Source organism: Citrus sinensis, chromosome 5 (assembly GCF_022201045.2).
Source record: "Citrus sinensis cultivar Valencia sweet orange chromosome 5, DVS_A1.0, whole genome shotgun sequence".
Lineage (NCBI taxonomy): Eukaryota > Viridiplantae > Streptophyta > Magnoliopsida > Sapindales > Rutaceae > Citrus > Citrus sinensis.
This window is the reverse complement of record NC_068560.1, coordinates 21,255,977-21,262,110: the sequence shown is the minus strand read 5'-3', so window position 1 is coordinate 21,262,110 and position 6,134 is coordinate 21,255,977.

The window sequence follows — 6,134 nt, the reverse complement described above, 5'->3', positions numbered from 1 at the left end:
TTAAAAAAATAAATAAAAGTTCACATATAACTAAAAATGATGTTTATCTAATCCCACTAAACAATAAATACCACAAAAGATGAAAACTTCTATTTCAAACAATTATTTTACACTTCTCTCTATTTTGGCGGCATGAAAACCCTATAAACTCTATATTTAAGTACAAAAAATAATCACAATTTTAATATTCGTATAAGCATACTCTCTAATTATACTATGAGCCGACTTGGGGAGATAGTGGTGTTGATGCCGAAATCCGGATAAGTTGGTCAGATCTCAGATCTCTGCATCATCATTAAATTTGTTTGGTGGGAAGCTGATGATTAGTTAATACCATGAGCAGATTTTCTATGAGCAGATGTTCTGTGAGCAGACAACCCATGAGCAGACAATTCATGAACAAACGATCCATGAGCAGAGAACTCATGAGCAGACAATCTATGAGCAGATAACCCGTGAGCAGACGATCCATGAGCAGATAACCCATGAGCAGACGATCCATGAGCAGACGATCTATGAGCAAATAACCTGTGAGCCTGTGAACACAATCAACAGTCAGGAGGTGCCGGAAGTTTTTCCGACGAGAACTCTCCGACGCTCAAGTCAATGATTCGGGTCTTACTTGGAAAAACTCATACCACAATTCATGTGGTTTAATTATGATTGCTTTAAACAAAAAACTTTTAAGTAAATTTAAAAGAAAAGAATTCAAAATAATCAATGTTAAAGAAATCACAGGCGAAAGAGAAATTTCTCTGTGGTAGTGAGAGAAAAATGTCCCATGGGTTCAGTTGCTTAGAGAGAGAGAGAAAGAAAGAGAGAAAAAGCGAGCTCCCCGAAGAATCCCTTTCCTAGGGTTTTTATAGGAAACTATAGCGGTTTTTATCCTCTCCCCTAGAATTCTCAAGAAAACTACTAATTTTCAGCCCACTAAGAATATGGTCCCTAATATTTCGGAGAAAATGTTTTGACTGAATCGTGCTTTCTGGTAACTTCCTGGCCGAGGTGACCAATAACATCCTGGTCGAGGTGATGTGCTCGAGGTCACCACATATTATTCTGGTTGAGGTGACCAATATTATTCTGGTCGAGGTGACCAATAATATCATGGTCGAGGTGATCTGCTCGAGGTGACCAATAACATCCTGGTCGAGGTGATGTGCTCAAGGTCACCACATATTATTCTGGTCGAGGTGACCAATAATATCCTGGTCGAGGTGACCAATAACATCCTGGTCGAGGTGATGTGCTCGAGGTCACCACATATTATTCTGGTCAAGGTGACCAATAATATCCTGGTCGGTGTGATCTGCTCGAGGTTACCACATATTATTATGGTCGAGGTGACCAATAACATCCTAGTCGAGGCAACCAATAACATCTTGGGCGAGGCGACCAATAACATCTTGGTCGAGGTGATGTGCTCAAGGTAATCACATATTATTCTGGTCGAGATGATCTGCTCAACCATTTGCTCACTTTTACTTTGAGGAGAGCACGATAATGTATGAGCAAACACCTTTATTTTGGTCACCCTATTTCATTCCCTAAACAAGTGGTAAGGATTTAGGAAAACAATAATAGTCAAAGAAGAGTGGTAGCAAAGTTCAAAATAAAAATTGGTTGAAGATTAAGAAGATTTTCAGCACATATAAGCACATAAAATTTGGTTGTATTTAGTTTTTCTTCTAATGATTTAAAGATATTGTGCTAATTACAATTTGTTGCTTATGGAAACTATTAAGTGGTTATATCAAATTACTTCATCGTTGATTTCAATTAAGAAAAAATTATTAAATTTTGCATATTTTGTAATGTTACTTTATTGTATAAAAAAATTATTTTAATATAGTTTGAAACATTTTAATAATAATCACATTTTACCAATTTAAATGAATTACTAGTTAACGGCATTAAACTAACAGTGGTTAGCGGAAGGATGTTTTGGGCTATTATTTAAAAAGTAAGGATGAAATGAGTTATTGTATGAAACTTTAAGGATGAAAAGAGGTTTTTTTCTGATAAAAAATCTATTATATCTTTAATAATTTTGTCAAAATTATTATTAAAAATTATTTTACAATACACTATTAACTTTTATTTCATAATTACAGTTTTTTTTTACAATAGTTGTACCTTAAAAGTTACAACACTTCAATTTCAAACAGACTCTTACTTTCGCTTTAAGCTTTCAAGTACATTTTAATACTTGCACATTATTATACATGCGATTAATATCTATATATTTGTTATGTTTAATTATTAACAATCAAGAAATTTCTCCCCACAAAATAATCTGTGAAATGAACAATCGCTACATGAGCTTAGAATTTTCTAAGCGCTGTAACGAAGATTAGTACAAACCAAAGAAAATTTCGATTGAGTTTATTTTCGAGTTTGGTCAATTAGAAAGTAGGATGTAAACAGTCCAATCATTAGGCTTTTTATTAAATTTTTTTATTTATCCCCTAATGTAGTAATTAATGAAGATTCATTGTATATTTGCTTAAATCATGTTTATTCATTGTATTTTCAAGCATCACATTTTTATGTTCTAGATTCTATGAATTTTCTGAGAGATAAAACTCAGTACCTCCTCCCAGTAATTTTATTTTTCTTTTATTTAAAACGACTTCGTGCTGTCCAAGTTACCAAAAATAAAAATAAAAATTCAACAACTTTTTGGAGAACTTTTCGCAATGGAAAATATCTTTGTTAACAAAGATGGTATGTATGTTCAACCTTTTCTCACGTTCTCTAGAGGACAATATTCTTAAAATTTTCAGCTTATTTTTATTTCTAATCAATCGGCGTTAATTAAAAATTACTTAAATGTATAGCCATTGCAAGATACACTTCACTACCACCGGCTCATTTCATCGTCAAAATAAAATCATTATCATTACTTGCGGAAAAAGCAGAAGAGGAATATGAATCAGGAGAATTTGAAGTTGGAGGATACAAGTGGTACATATATATATATTCTTATCCTTAATAACACAAGTTCATTTACTTTGGATTGGCAAGTCTCTGAAGTTTTTCGTCTGTTCTTAATTGATCAGAACATAGAAAACTACTGTGTACTTGATCAGAACAAAGATATCATGGGAAAGGAAAGACGGTTTAATGGACTGAAGCATGTATGGGGTTTCGATAAATTCATCCCGCTTAGAGCTTTCAATGATGCTTCGAATGGATACCTTGTCGAAGATACGTGTGTTTTTGAAGCTGAAGTCCTTGTTAAAGAAAGAAACAAATTCAAAGAAATTTCAATTATTTGTAAGTGTATTTCGAAGATCGAGAACTTTTCAAAGTTAGACGCAGGATATGAGGAATCACAAGTTTTCGAAGATGGAAATCACAAATGGTATCAAAGATTTTATTTTATTTTTTAAATTTCTACAGGTATAATAAATAATGAGTTCTTGGGACAAAGTTGTCAGTGAGTGTACAATTAATAAAATACCGTTTCGGTGTTTTCAGGAAGACAGAGATACACCCATGGGAGCTGGGCCCGATGCTGGTGATTATCTTTCCTTGTTCTTGGTTTTTGGAGATTCAACAGTTCGGAGTACTGTTAAAGTATACGCAGAGTTTACATTTCGAATCTTAGATCAAGTTCGGGCAATGCATGAATCTTCTTTAAGGCACATTGCTTGTTTTAATACGCAACTAATTTAGTTGCCACTGGCAGCTTGACCGAGTGATTTTCAAGCAGTTTTCTTTAACTTTTGATTTTGAAAGTACCTTTAACCCAAAATAATAATAATAATAATAAGCTTAATTTGAGGCTATAGAATTCAAATAATGTGTATAATGAGACTGATTCTTTTTCTCTAGGAGGTAGAGAAAGGTTCCATGCACCAGGCGATAATAAGTGGGGTTGGTCGAGATTCGTTTCATTGAGTAAGTTATATGACCCAGAGAATGGGTATCTTGTGAACGACGTTTGCGTTGTGGAAGCTGAGATCACTGTGATCAGAATCTCCGAGGCATTGTAATAATAAGTATTCTTCTTTGTTTCTCACAAAATAAAGAAATTCATTGATTTTTTGCTTACTTATGCGATCACGTTTGTTCATTGACATAATTCTTAATCCTGGAAGGAAATCTCTGACAATCTTAATCCTGAAATAAAATCACGTCTATCAAATATTACCAAGTGAGATGGTGACAAAAACTCTTAGTTTTTAATTAAAGAGAAGTATTGATAAGATAAATTTAGTACAATAGGGCAAGAAATTAATATTACATAAAAGGAATATCATTTATGGACATTTAAGAATTCGAAAGAGGTAGTTTCTAAACTAAAAAAGGATCAGTAGCTAAAGTACTACTTAGTTACGTTTCACAAAAATATGTTACTGGAAAATAAGATAATTAATTTGGTGAATATCAATGGTCATAACGGTCCACAACAGTGAACTAGATATTAGATTTTTATTTGTGCTTGGTCAGAAAAGAGACAAGTTCTTGATTCTTCAAGGTTAATTATTATACTCAACAATGTTTATTTTGTTCTTATTTAATTATTTAACTAAGAGCTAATCAATGATTTGGGGTCACCTTCATGTAATAGATGCCATGGGAAATGAAAGAAGCTTGAATTAGGTTTTGATCAATTCAGAATTTAACGATGCTTCGAATGGATATCTTGAAGGACACACGCGTGTTTTTAGAGCTGAAGTCTTTGCTAAGAAAGGAATAAAGGCAAAGGAGAGTGCCTTTCTAGATTTTGATCTCCAGCAATGAATATTTCTGATTCGTAACGCGTGTTTTTAGAGCTGAAGTCTTTGCTAAGAAAGGAATAAAGGCAAAGGAGAGTGCCTTTCATGATGAGATTCACAACTGTTTCCATTTATAAGCATGCATGGAAGATCGAGAACTCTTCAAAGTGCAGTCAAAGCGTTACGAATCAGAAATATTCATTGCTGGAGATCAAAATCTAGATTTGATGCTCAAGTCCAGCCGTTCAGAGTTCATAAAATCTCGGTTCGAACTATAATCAAAGTTGTACAACTCTAATATATAATAGCCTAAATCTAGACATCTGTACCTGAACAGGACTAATACTTAAGGTTGATTTATACATGTGCGTTATATTTCTAATGGTAATGCAGAAGAAATTTGAATAGTACAACTTGTTAAAAAGGTGCATCATGTTAAAACCACTTCTTCAAATGTATAATGTAAATGATTTGCTAAAATTTGTTTGTTTCTCTGTTCTTATATATAAACTAAATGCCACATTTGAAAGTTAATGTTTTAATAATTTGTTAAGTGGAACCTCTTAGTAATTATGTACAACTGAATGCCGAGACTTAAACTTTACCCTTGTTGATTTTTTCAGGAAGATATACCTCTATCCCAAGGGACAGAGAGAAGGACCTAGCAGTCATATTTCTATGTACCTGGTATTTGGCTGACTTCTCAACTATAACTCGTGGTTTTTAAAAATACCTTTGTTTCACACTGCAAATCCAAGATCAAGTGTAGTCAAAGCATAATCATAAAACTTTACCCTTGTTATTATTAACCCAAACTTTAACAGGTATTGAAGTTCATCAATAAGCGTAGTAGCTAAATACAGATAACTTCAGGTTTCTATTGTTGTTCCTGCAGCCAGTACATGGTTTAGGAACTCAATCAAAGATTGGGGCTGGCACTAATTTGTTGAACTCAGTTACTTGAACAAGGCAAGCAATGGTTTTCTTGTGAACGATGTGTGCAATGCTGAAGCAGAGGTGTCCGTGCTTAGAATTTCCAAAGCCCTGTAATATACTCTAATAAGCATTGCTACTCTTGCAAGAAAATTGGGATGCCAATTTTTTAATTTTATTTATAATAAGAGTTAATCTCATCGTACCCAAATATTTTGACAAAGAAATTCAATTGTTGCCACTCGATAATTGGTGGTTAATTGGTTGTTAAGTCTCCAAATGGAGACTACATGGGGATGCCTTCTTATGGGTTTAGCCTGCGATATCTTATTCATTGTTGCTTTTTTTTTTTAATCTCTGTATCGCAATAGGTAAGGTACTATAGGCTTTTTTTATCTTACGAGTGTGAAATAAAATGAATTTAAATTAATAAGTATTTATAGAACACTTAAGTGCTGCTCAACCATAGTACTA